Genomic DNA, 13,879 nt, shown 5'->3' on the forward strand with positions numbered 1-13,879 from the left:
AGACTTCTGCAGCCTGACCCGCTCTGGTCACGTTTCTGTGCTGGGGCCCCATGATTTACAAACCATTTACTTCACTTTCAGGCAGCCCTCACTGTTTACAAACCATTTTCCCCAACATGATCTCATGTTTTTTCTCACAGTAACTCTGAAGTAAGTAACATTATCTCCATCTCAGAAATGAGGAAAACGATGTGGAACTGGGTTTTACAGCTTCTTGGGCTAGTACCAAATGACTTGAGGGTTTTCATAATATGCCCCCCAAATAGTTGATGCTCTGACTCAGATGCAGGTTTCCCAGCACCCAGAGAGGCAGGTGAAGGCGGCTCCTGGTAGGCTGTCTCCCACAGCTCACCCTGCTCGCAGGACCCTAGGCAGCTCACAGCAGTAGAAGACCCCGCAAACTTCACAGGGTGGAGTGCTGGGGGCAGAGGATGACACCAGGGTCCCATCCTCTCATACTGAGGACAGGCACCAACCTGGGAAGGATCTTTGCCTGCCCGGGTCCCACAGGCAAGCAGGATGCTGGCCTGGTGGAGCCCTGGACTTGGCAGAAGTAGGGATTTGCTCCCCGGAAGATCCCCCATGGATCCCCTTCCCTATGTGGTCCACACACCCCAGAGGGGAGACCATGCAGGATGAAGCTCAGAATCCCAGATGCTCTGGCAGGTCCCCTGTATTTTCTCAATCGACTACATTAAACTTCTGCCAGGGTCGTGGCAGAGAGCCTGAGGGGAGACACTGGAGTCACCTTTCCAACAAACACGCCCAGAGGCCTCTGGACACTGTGCTGGGCATGGAAGATCCAGCCTCAGCCTCAAGGACTCACAGCTCCTCTACACAACAGGGGTACCTGGAGGCCTTGCCCCACCACCCTGTGCAAGAGGTGAGTGTATAGATGTAAGAGAGCCCTGAGAAAGCACCAACTGCCTTGGCCAAGGCCAGGGAGAGGGTCAGGGAAGGCCCCAAAACGGCAGGGACTTTGGGGCAGTCTCTCCAGAGAGTAACCAAGCTCCAGCTGTGAAGTCACCGAGCAGGGTTCCTGCCAGACTCCACTGCCTGCGAGCTGACTTCACCTCTCAGGGCGTCAGTTTCCTCACCTATAATATTTGAGGCTGACCACATCATTGACGAGGGTGTGTACTGCTTTACACAAGTCCCATTAATAAATGGAGACAGAATGCAGCCAAAAAATTGCAACTCCTAACACAAATAACAGACATAGATAAGGCTCATTAATGGATGAAAAACCACTAGGTGAGTGGCTGACGGGGGACTTGGTAAGGGATGGAGCAGGCAGCACCCTCTGAAGCCACAGTCAAGATCAACGTCACCAGAAAGGGGCCACCAGAGATGTCAAGCCTCCTAACGGGGTGCACAGGAACCAGACAGCACCACCTAGGAAGGACTCTTACCCAAAAAGTGATAACATGTTTCTCGAACTCACCACCAGTGTCCAGGATACACAGAGGGTAGTGGGACAGATGAAATGATACCACAAGGAAGCAGCAGCCAAAGCCAGGCCATGGGACAGTCTATAGGACAAATGACCCAATTTCTTCAACGAATTAGTGGCTTATAAACAAAGGTGGCTGAGGAGCTGTTATGGAACAAGAGGCCAAGGAGACATTACAATGAAATGCAACATGCGGATCTTGTTGGGTCCTGATGAGAGCAAACCAACAATTAAAAGAAGACATCACTGGATAAACAACAGGGTCCTCCTATAGAGCACAGGGAACTATATTCAGTATCTTGTAATAGCCTATAGTGAAAAAAAACATGAAGAGGAATACACATATGTGTAACTGAATCACTGTGTCGTACATCAGAAATTAACACAACATTGTAAACCTACCACAAAGAAGACGACGACAATGACGACGATGACAACGACGACATCTTTGAAATAGAAAGTACACAAGAATTCTTGCCAATTCTGTTAGGCATGATAATGGCATGGTGGGTATGTCAAAATAAAGGTCCTTGTCAATGGGGGAAGAACGATCTTTTCAATGAACAGTACTGGGACAACTGGCTACCCAGAGGCAAAACAACAACAACAACAACAAAAAGGAACCTTAAACCCTTATACCATATACAAAAATTAATTCAAAACGGATTATGGATTTGAGTGTAAGGCTACAAAACTTTTAGAAGACACAAAAGAAAGTCTTTGAAACTGAGGACCAGGCAAAATGTTCTTAGACTTGACACCAAACGTATGACCCATAAAAGGAAAACCTGATAAACTGGACTGTGAAAGTAAAAAATTTCATGCCGTGACTCCGTGAAGAGGATGAAAAGGCAAGCCACGTAGTGTAAGAAAATATTTGCAAGCCACGTATCCTACAAATGACCAGCATCTAGAATACAGAGTATAGGAAGAAAGCTCAAAGCTCAACACTAAAAAAAAAAAAATCCAATCAGAAAATGTGCAAAAGACATAAACAGACATTTCACTCAAAAACTATCATAAACAGCTCTAGCTGCCATCTTGCATCCCCGCGTGTGTGCGCCTTATCTCAGCTGGTCTACCCGAGACCCCCCTGAGCGCCAACCCTAGTCCCCCGCGCGGCCCCATTTCCTCTCCAACAAGATGAAAGAAACTATCATGAATCAGGAGAAACTCGCCAAACTGCAGGCACAAGTGCGCATTGGTGGGAAAGGAACTGCTCGTAGAAAGAAGAAGGTGGTACACAGAACAGCCACAGCAGATGATAAAAAACTTCAGTTTTCTTTAAAGAAGTTAGGGGTAAATAATATCTCTGGTATTGAAGAGGTGAATATGTTCACAAACCAAGGAACAGTGATCCACTTTAACAACCCCAAAGTTCAGGCATCTCTGGCAGCAAACACTTTCACCATTACAGGCCATGCTGAGACAAAGCAGCTGACAGAAATGCTACCCAGCATCTTAAACCAGCTTGGTGCAGACAGTTTGACCAGTTTAAGGAGGCTGGCTGAAGCTCTGCCCAAACAATCTGTGGATGGAAAAGCACTACTTGCTACTGGAGAGGATGATGATGACGAAGTTCCAGATCTTGTGGAGAATTTTGACGAGGCTTCCAAGAATGAAGCAAACTGAATTGAGTCACATTCAGAAGAAGATAAAACTTGAAGAAGTTACTGGGAGCTGCTATTTAATATTATGACTGCTTTTTAAAATTTTGTTTATGGATCTGATAAAATCTAGATCTCTAACATTTTTAAGCCTAAGCCCCTAGACACTGCAGCTCTTTTCAGTTTTTGCTTATATACAATTCATTCTTTGCAGCTAATTCAGCTGAAGAAGCCTAGGAATAAAGTTTGAATCAAAGATTAATAAAGTTCTTTGCCTAGTAAAAAGAAAAACTATCATGAACACATAAACAGTTGTTCAACATTAGCAATCAGGGAAATACAAACTAAAACCACAACAAGATAGCACTACCTACCTGTAAATACACAACATTACCTCAAATGTTGGTGAGAATGCAGAAAAACTGATCACACATACATTCCTGGTGGGAATATAAAATGGTAGAGCCACTCTGGAAGAGTTTGGCAGTTTCTTGTAAAACTAACATGCACTTACCACACAACCCAGTAATCACTCTTAGACATTTATCCTGGAGAAATGAAAACATACTTTCACACAAAAACCTATACACAAATGTTCACAGCAGCTGTATTTGTAATCACCAAAACCTGAAAACAATCCAAATGTCCTTCAACCAGTAAACTATAAAACTCTGGTACAGCCAGATCATGGAGTGCTACTCAGCAACAAAAAGGAACAAAGTATGGTTACAGGCAGCAATCCAGATGGATCTCAGGGCATTATGTTAAGTGAAAATAGCCAACCTCAAAAGGTCACGTGCTGTCTGATTACATTTGTATAACATTCTCAAAATGACAAATCTATAAAGATGGAGAACAGATTGGCGGTTGGCAGAGGACAGCAAGGAAGACGTGTGCACAAATATAAAGGGGGCATCAGGAGGAGTTCCCTCCAGGTGGTGAGACACTTTGTATCTCGATAGTGGTGGTGGCTACATGAGTCTACCGGTGATAAACCTGCATAGTGAAAACTGCGTAAGGTCTGTAGTCCAGGTAACAGTACTGCATTAACGTCCACGTCCCGGTTTTGATATTGTCCTACAGCAATACGAGATGCCAAGACTGGGGGAAGACAGGTACATGGGACTCTACACACTATTTCTGCAACTTCCTGTGAGCCTGTAATTATTTCAAAAATTTTTTTTAATTTCAAATTTTTAGTTTTTTAAACGGTCCTTATCAAGTAGAGATGCATACTGATCTATTTAAGGGTGAAAAATAACATGACATCTAGGATTTTACTCTTCAAAAAGGGGGAGAGGCACAGATGCAACAAGACTGTAAGATGCTGCTAACTGTTGAAGCTGAGTGACTGACAGGTAGAAATGCATTTTACTATGTGCTCTACTTCTGTGTGTTAGAAATTTTCTGTAATAAAAAGCTTGAGACAGTAGAACAGGAGAATTTTCTACCAAATTTGTAATGAGACTGGCAGTGACTCAGGAAATCATCTCTATCAGAGATTTACTGGTTACCTTACAAGACAGAAAAAGCCAATAAGAAAAGCAATCAGAAAGATTCATCAAACTTAACAGAGCTCAGCACATCTTTCTTTTACCAAAAAATATTCCAAATTTGCCCATTTTTTCCTATGATTATTGGCATCAGAGATGCTCCCCGGTAATGTTTTCAAAGCATGTTTAATATGTCCCTTCACAGGAAAGTCATGTTATCACAGTGAATGAGAAAGGAACCACTCTTTGAGAGAAACCTCAGCTACGGCCAGAGCCTTCTAGAAGAGTAAATTTGAAAATGTTTCTCTTGTGGGATTTTGTCACCAAAAACAATCCGTCTGTAACTTACAAAAGCCCTCATATCCGAGCTCCTAAAAACCTACGTAACAGAATTTTCTAATCTGTTTAAAAATTTCCAAAGCATTTGAGTGGGTTTTGGACTCATGTGTTAAGAACTTTAAAATACCTTCCATTTAGTTTACAAAAACATCTGATTGGCATCAGGCAAGATGGAAATGTACTAGCCAAGTTTCAACAAATCCTCTGTGTACGCAATGGACGGGATGGAAAAATGAGTAACCCGATTTAGAAAGAAAGCCAGTGATGCGTTTCCTCTGTGTGCAGCTACGTGTCCCAGGCAGGGATCTTTTTCAGGGAGAGCAGCCATTTAAACCAAGTACCTAAACAAACTGCCCTCTCCTGGAGCATTAAAGCACAGTTTCCAAAAATAAGTACATGAAGCCAGAAGGTTTCTGTACCACCAACAAAACTTTTTTCATTTTTAAAAATTATTACGCCTTTAACTCATCCTTTGATTTCTATTTTTGATGCAGGTTTTTTTTGGGGGGGGTGTTTTTTATGACGTACAAGTAAGTACATCAATAGCCAATACTGGAGGTGCATGCCCCCAAAGTTTTTACTGATAGGGATGTGTGAATAAAGAAAGTGTGAAGACTGGTGCTGTAAGCAGTGGGAAAAGCCAGTCGCTGACCCGGCTCCTAACCTTCCCAGCAACGCCTCTGCCTGTCCTTCAGCCTTCCTCAGTCTCAGGCTGAATCAGACAGAAAGCACAGTCAAGGCTTGGTCCCGCCTCTCTCCCAGGGGCCCACCTACCCGCAAGGTGGCTCCACACCTGGGCTCTCACTTGCCCGCCTCCCCGCAGGCTGGGAAGAGGCAGGGCCACAGTCTGCACCTGGTCCTAGGCTCTGAGTCAGGGAAACTGAGCTGGAATCTCGGCACTGCCACCTGGGTGACTGGATATCTCTGGATTTATTAGGTGCACCCTGCTGTAGCCAAGGCCCTTGGGCCAAGAGAGATTAGGAATTCAGAGTTTTTCAGATTTTAGGAAGGATTATGGTGCTGTATATGGCACGTACGTAGTGACACCCCCAAAATCAAACACATAGTATTTCCACAGAGAAAGGTGAGATATTTTTAAAGACCCTAATTAGTCTTGCATCAATTCAGGTCAGATTTTTGCCACGAAATTAGTTTGCTGCAGACTTAGGAAAAACCTTTGGGATTCGGGTGTTCTGGATTCCAGAAAGGTGGAGAAGGGACAGGCCTTGCACCATCCTCCAGAGCTGCAGGGAGGCTGATGCTCAAGGAAGCAGGAATCAAGTGTGGTTTATTTTTTCACTTATTTTCAAACATGACCACATCCTTCCTCCTGACCTGAAATCTCCTGAGAACACGTCAGGCTCCGATGGTGGGATGTAGTCCTGACTCCTCTGCAGAGCCCAGACCCTTGGCAGCTGGGTCCCAGCCTCCCTCCCTGCCTCTCTGAGCACTGGCAACACTAGGTCCCTGCACATGGAACCCCGGCCCCTGTGCCAACGCATCCTCCCCTCTGCCCTGACTGCTTGTGGCCAGTGACAATTGCACTCACAAGCCATCCTAAACATCACAGCTTCACCCAGGGCCAGCCCACTCCCGCCCAGCTGCACCATGCTCCCTCCATGAGGTTGGTTCTGACATCGTCTCCCCACATCTGACTCATCTATCTCTAGGCCTAGCACAGTGCCAGAAACACAGCAGGGATCTGGAAGAGAAGAATCAGTCAATCAAATGACTGACTGAAGGCCTGGAATTAAGCCACCTGCTGAAGGCCGCTGGTCGCTGGTCCCCTCCCCACCATCCAGGGCTCAGCTGGAGGACCTGGACGTTGGGCTGGAGGGAGGGATGGGCTGGGTGAAGGCAAAGGAAGGAGGCAGAGTCACACCATCTCACACATATCTGCCAACGTGGAGAGGCCACGCCAGTGGGGGCAAAGGGACTTGTCCTCAGTGCTCCATCAGAACACAACCTGCTCCACCTAGTGTGAGCAACAGGAAGGTGAGCGTCTGCCAAGATACAGATGTTTTTACCACCTGGCACAACCTAGCAATGTTCTGGTTGCTTCTAGAATAAGGAAGCTCCTAATGAAACAGGGTCAGAAGTCTCCTGGGGTAGGAACACTGATCGCGGAACCTCTGTAGGGCAGTTTACTCTCCCCTGTCTTCTACCCAACCACCCTGCAAGCTTCTGGAGACCAGAGGTCATGTTCTATGTGCAACCTTGATCCCGGATCTCCCTCAGAGCCTGGACATGGTTAGCACTCAACAGGCTTTGGCTGGACAAGGGGGCAACTGAATGAATGTCTGCCCTTTACAACTCCAACACTATGACACTCTCCACCGCCACCGTGCCCACCCCAGGGAGTGGCACATTCGCCTGCTCCCCCCACAGACCTTTATCCCCACCTGCCTTGACAGCTGTCACCTTCTACAACCTACTGCAGTTTGCACATGGCACGTCTTTCCTGGTCTTTCCTAGCACTGACCACAACTGTGATTCGATCTGTTCACTTAACATCCTGTGAGTTGGGCTCCATGAGGGCAGGGACCATGTGCTGTGATGAAAAGTTACTTGCTGGATGACTGCTTTGGGCAGGTGTCAACAGACACCGGGAAGGGGTGTGCCCAGAGCAGGAAATCTGCCCTAGGCTGCTGCTGGGGGAGGGGGGCATCATGGCCTGACTGACAGATCACCTGTGGCACTCTACAGGTGACAAAGCACTCCTGACAGCCGTGTGGAGTGAGTCTCACTGCAGTCAGAGCATCCCGGCAGGGGTACTGCGGTCCCTTAGGAGGGCTGTGGGGAGCACCAAGCCACAGGGTGGACAGAGCTCACCTCACAGGCCGAGAAAGCCAGGCTTCAGGGGACCAGGGTCAGGAAAACCCAGCTCACGAGGAAAGGGAAGAGTGCCAGGTTATGAAGGTCCTCCCCACCTCAGCGGCCAGAAGGGTGCTTGAGAGCGCAGGATCAGAGTACAGGGAAGTGGGGGTCACGAGTAAAATTCAACCAGGCCCTGGCGAGGCCTGATGAACCGTGCCACACCTAGAAAACGACTCAGAGTGATGCAAGCGCTCACCTCCCCTGATACAGCCCCCACCCCGCCCTTCTCCACAGAAGACATCTTCTGGCCGACTCCCCTTCTGAAGACACCCACCTTTTCCAGAACAGCTACAGAGCGACGTGTAGTCACTAAACTCGGCCACCTGCCTTAGAATTTAGGTATTCCAGAGCATCTTACCACCTCAGACAGATTTTATTTAGTCATTTCACTTCATGCTTGGGGGATATCTTGTTGTCTTGTGTCTCCCACAAATTTCCTATGTGGAAGGCTGAATAGTGGCCGCCCAAAGGTGTCCACATCCTAAACTCCCCACCTGTGAATTTTACCTTACATGGCCAAAAGGACCTTGCCGGTGTGATAAAGTTAAGGATCCTGAGATAAAGAGATTATCCCCGATTATCTGGGTGGGCCAGATATAATCACAAGGGTCCTTAGAAGAGTGAAGCAGGAGGGTGTGCCTGTGAGACTCTGAAGCTGGAGGAAGGGCCTGAGCCAAAGAACCCAAGTGGTCTCCAGAAGCTAGAAAAGGCAAGGAACCTCCAGAAGGAACAGAGCCCTGCCAATGCCATGATTTTAGCTCCGTGAAATACACTCTGGATTTCTGATCTCAAAACTGGAAGACAATACATTTGTACTTTAAGTCACTGAGTTTCTGGCAGTTCGTTACAGCAGCAGCAGGAAACCAATACACCCAGTTCACAGATGAGGAAACAGAGGCCTGGAGGGCTAACATCGTTTGTCCACAGAATTGGTAAGTGGCTCCTCACGCTGCCTGAGCTGTCCTGACAGGTCCCCAGATTTCCAAGGGCTGTTAAGGAGCAGTGGGCTCTGAAGTCAGACTTCTGGACTTGACTTCCAACCCTGCCACTGACTCGCTTTGTGTCTGTGGGCAAGTTACACAACCTCTCCTTGCTGCAGCTTCCTCAGCTGTAAGATGGGGCCGCAGCCACACTGAGCTAGGAGAGCTGTGGGCAATAAACGAGTTACTACGGGAAAGCGCTGAGAACAGGGCCCGGCACCGCACCTTGTTCAGTCAGTCCAGCCTGAGGCCAACCAGGCCAGGAGAGCACATCCCCAACTGTCCCCGAGACCCAGGCCAGCCCTGTCTCTGCTGGTTGGCTCCTTTTTAAACCTTCTGAGGTCATATTTTCATTCATTAGTTTTGGCTCCAAAGCCTTTTGAGCGGCAGCCACGAAGCACTACATGCACGCATGCAGGGCTCTGGAACCTGAACGTGGCCTGGGGAGGGATTCCGGTTCTTACATTTAAGACACACAGAGAAACCACGACCTTCACAGGGCTCACGAGGCAGCGCCTGACTTGAGGGCGGTTCATCCAAACTGAACTGACTGCTGCTCCCACTTTGGTGGCCGGGACTGGCTGGCCGGCCCTCCGGTCTCCCGGGGCTGTGTACTCTGTGAACTTCTGGGCCGCTGCCTTTGGGGGGAGGCTGACCCACATCAGAGCAGGTCAGCAGCCCACAGCCTGGCCCCTCTCCAGAGGGGATTAGAGGGAAAGCGCAGCGGGCCGGAGCAGTGCTGCCCGGTTGGCCTTTGGAGAAAGGATCACGTGCCCTCGCGAGGGGGCAGGGCCCGTCTCTCAGTCCCACTCCCCTTCAATCACCACACAAGCCAGGGCCACTCCAGTGCTCCACACCTGTCCCTCTTCTCCTGGGGCCAAGTTCCCACGAATCTCTCAACTAGGAAAGAAGAACCATCCAACTGTGTATCATCTATCCTTCATTTCGGGAGGTGGGGTAGTGCAGAAATAAAAGAGAATGACAAAGTAATCCAAAATCCCTCAGTGGGATTACTTAATTCAGCCTTAAAATTAAGTCTTTTTTTTTTTCAATACATACCAGGCCAAATTTTGATCCTTTCAGTTCTCTCCCAAACTGAGACAGATGGGCCAATGCTCAGCTTCTCTAACTGGACTCTCTAACTGTGTTCCTCTAATGAGACCACCTTTCCAGCCAGCTAAACCCATCCTGAGCGAACAGGTCCCCTTCAGATGCGGAACCTGGACCTCAACAGTCCCGCTGGCCCATGGAAACAGGGTGTTTTAGCCAAGAATCTGTCCTGACCTCTGCGACCCTTTTGGTAGGAAGCCCGGCCCCTGCCAGGGTACCTGGACAGAAATCCCAGCCTGAACCTCATTCACACTTTCATGTGTGTACTGAGTGGGGTGAGCCAGTGTTCCACCCTGTGTGTACACCCACAGACAAGAACAAGAAATGTCAAAGCAGCCCTGCTGATAACAGTAAAAGCCTGGACACAACACAAATGCCCACCCTCGGAATGAATAAATAATGACAGCTGACCCTTGTACAGCAGTGGGTCAGGGACACTGACCCTCGGGGGTCAAAAATCCATGCATAACTTATGGTCAGCCTTCTGTATCTGCAGATTCAACCAACTGCGGATCATGCAGCACTGTATTTATTGGAAAAAATCCATGTAAAAGTGGACCCACGCAGTTCAAAGCCATGTTGTTCAAGGGTCAACTGTATATTTAAACAGTGGACTTCGACGCCGCAGTGCGCAAGAACAAAGACTGCCCTACATAACTGGATGACTCTCGCTAGAGGATTTTCTATATGATTCCGTTTACGAGAAGGTCAAAACCAGTCAATACCGATGAGGTGTGAGTAGTGGCTACCTGGGAGGTTAGTGACCCAGAGGAGGCTCCAGGGAGGGGCTGGAAACGGCCTGCAGCTTGATCTGGATAGTAGTTTACACAGGATTTATAGATATAAAAATCCATCGCACTGTACATCTAAGATTTGTGTACTTTACTGTAGTAAGTTAATAAACATTTACCTTTGAGCACCTCCCACGTGCTAAGTCCAAAGGGTATCTCAGGCAAGTCTTTAAACCTTAAGAGCTTACAGCCCCGTGGGGAAGAAAATACACTCAAGTAACAGTACAAGATTGCCCGTGGCCAGTGGGACAGGTGGTGAGAGGGGCCCAGGGGTCGGTATCACTCACGATGGACGGGAAGTGGGAGAATAAACTGATCAAATGCAGGAGTTCTGGAGGCAGCCAGACCTGTGTCCAAATCCTAATTCTCGCTGTGTGGCCCGGACAAGATGTTTGCTCTGCTGCTTCATCCGTGCGGGGGAGTCACGGTAGCTGCACATTTCGTGGGTCCTCGTGAAGATGGGAGAAGGAATGCACACAAGGTGCTGGGGGATGAGGCTCGTTATTCCTGCTGTGAGGCTGGGCCCGCCTGTGCCAGGCACCGGGGCTCACAGATGTGAAAACAGGCTGTCCACCACAGCGCCTGATCCCGCCACAAAGAGGGCAGCCGGCCTTCACTTCCTTAGCAAACGACAAATCAGGGGCCCTGGACATTATATGGACTTTGCCTAAAGCAGCCCACAGCCCAGCGGGGAACCAGACACCTAGGACACAATGTAAGAGACTTTAAGTGCCAGCAGAGAGGAACAGATAAAGAAGCAGGGGAGGTCAGAGTGCCGTGCAGAGGAGGAAACTGAGCTGGGTCTTGAAAGGCGGACGGGATTTGGGCACGTGGAGGCCGCTACATTATGGAACGAAAGGCCATCAGGCAGAGAGACAGGCATGTAGACAGAGTGTATCTTGCATATCTGTGGTGCCAGCAAAGGCACGGAAGTGGGAAGGTGGGGAGGCACGTGGGGGAAAGAGCGATCAGTCAAGTGTGGCTTAACCAGAGATCCAGTAAGTAGGGCCTGGGCAGGGACTTTATTTATGTGCTACTGGGGAAGCCCCTGAAGGTTTCAGAGGTCAGGAAATAAGCATATCAGAGCAGGGATTTAAAATGACAAGCCAAGAGAGGGAGGGTATAGCTCAGTGGTAAAGTGCCTGCTTATTTAGCATGCATATGGTCCTGGGTTCAATCTCCAGTGCCATTAAAAATAAATAAATAAAAACCTAATCCCTCCCAAAAATTTTTCTTCCAAGTAAATAAAATAAATTTAAAAAATAAAATAAAATTACAAGCCACACAACAGGAGTGTTCTGGAGAGACCAGAGGGAGGTGGCTACATGTCTCCAGGGCTGGATGAGGGGCTAGATTTCCCAAGGAACACCCAAGACCCCACACCTGGCTCCCTTTGTGAGACCCAAGCTTGCATTTTTGATGAGTGGGTGGTCAGGGCCCTGAGTGAGGATGGCTGGTCCTTGAGGAGGTAGGTAGCCTTGACTGTTCCACACTGGACAAGAGGTAGGTTTCTTATGGTTCTTGTTGATTGAATTTTGTTCATTTAAATTTTTTGGGAAAGTCACATATTCACATGAATCGGCACTCAAAAGGTACTGAGGGTCTCAAGTGAACTGTCTCTGGGCACCAGCTCCCACCCTAGAGGCACCCCAATCACCAACGTCTGGGAATCCCCAGAGACCCAAGCACGTGTGTGTGTGTGTGTGTGTGTGTGTGTGTGTGTGTGTGTGTGTGTGTGTGTGTGTAAGCAAATGCACTTACCACTTCCTTTTACTTTCGCACAAAGCCACACCAGACAACGCCCTGCACCTGTTCCTTCCACACCAATCTGCCTCGGTGACTGTTCTGTGTCTGTGTGTGGTGTCTCTGTCTTCTTTTTTATGGCTGCACACTATTCTATGGTTTGGATGGACAATAATTTGCTCCTGGCCCCCTGCCGATGAACTTTGAGAAGGTTGCTTCCCATTTTTTGCTATTAAAAATGAGGCAACAATGACTAACCCTGCGAATAAGTCATTTTGCACATGTGGTATCTTATCTGTAGGATAAATTCCTAGTAGTGCAACTGCTGGGTGAAAGAAAGCCTTCAAGCATCTATAATTTTGAAAATGTTGCTAGAGAGGCTGGATGCAATTTAATCGCTCATCCAGAAAATAAGCCTAATTATTGGGGAAAATACTGACAATGTGTAGTTCCAAGGATGCCCAGATGAAGAAAGAAAAAAGCCCCGTTTTCAGCAGACAGAGCACTGGGTCAGCAGGCTGCTCTGGACCTGGATCAGCCTCGAACTTACCCAGTGCCCTGGTCCACAAACTCACATTTCCTATCTGTGAGTGAAGGGCCAGACCCACCAGCCCCTAGGCCTTTCCTAGCAGACTGGCTGTGGGGCCCTGGTCCCAGGGAAGGTAGAAGGCTGGACGGTGACTGGAGTCACCATAACATTCAGCCTTAATTGGTCTCCCTGGGCAAAGGCACCAGGGCTAGTAGAGGAGCAGGCAGGCCACGGAATGTGCACTAGAAGCAGGCCTGATGGGGAGGGGGTGGGAGTGGAGAGCCCGAGGGGTCAGGTGCTTCCAGTCTGGTCATCCTAAACGAGTGACAAGCACCTCTTTCCACGTCCCCTGCACAAGCTGTAGAGGCACCACAGATATGCAAGATACACTCTGTCTCCATGACCTTCACTGCTATGTCCACATGGACCTGTTATGCAACAGCCATGGCCACTTGAACCCCAGTCAACAAGTGGGCAGCTGGCAGAGGATGGAGGCGGACCCCTGGGTACCTAGTGTCCTCCCTGTGAGTGACAGCAGTTGGGCAAATCCAGTGGGTAGGGCAGGGCTTCCTCCCACCCCCACAAATCCAGCTCAACTACTGGGAACTATAAACGGAAGAAATGGTCTCCTGCCCTCAACCGAGTGGGAGACACCTCTTGGCAAACGAAAGCCAGCATTCGAGAGGCAGAACCCCCACCAACCTTCCCATTTCCCAGCCCATGCTCTGCTCCAACAGACTGGACGGCCAGGAACGCCTGAAAATCAAATCATACTTAAATACACTGAGGTTATCGCTATTAACATTTTCAAACCACCACACAGCGCGTCTACCTTTGTAAAGCAAATGTGTACTGTTCTGGTAAATTGAGACTTTCATACATCCTGTTTATTTAAAACCCAACGACAAACTTGTGTAGATGCACTTCTCTTCCTGGAGGTGGGGCAGTGACACCAAA

At 48.5% G+C, this 13,879-nt stretch overlaps 1 protein-coding gene and 1 pseudogene across 3 annotated transcripts in view; one reads left to right on the forward strand and one right to left on the reverse strand.

The window, feature by feature from the left end:
* TMEM184B (transmembrane protein 184B) overlaps positions 1 to 13,879 on the reverse strand; it is a 45,695-nt gene that overhangs the window by 25,042 nt on the left and 6,774 nt on the right. The window lies entirely within an intron of this gene.
* Positions 2,486 to 3,351, forward strand: LOC102526704 (transcription factor BTF3 pseudogene; annotated as a pseudogene). Its single transcript, XR_001459323.3, has one exon. The product of XR_001459323.3 is annotated as a transcription factor BTF3 pseudogene (transcript).

Source organism: Vicugna pacos, chromosome 12 (genome assembly GCF_048564905.1).
Source record: "Vicugna pacos chromosome 12, VicPac4, whole genome shotgun sequence".
In the NCBI taxonomy this organism is placed as follows: domain Eukaryota; kingdom Metazoa; phylum Chordata; class Mammalia; order Artiodactyla; family Camelidae; genus Vicugna; species Vicugna pacos.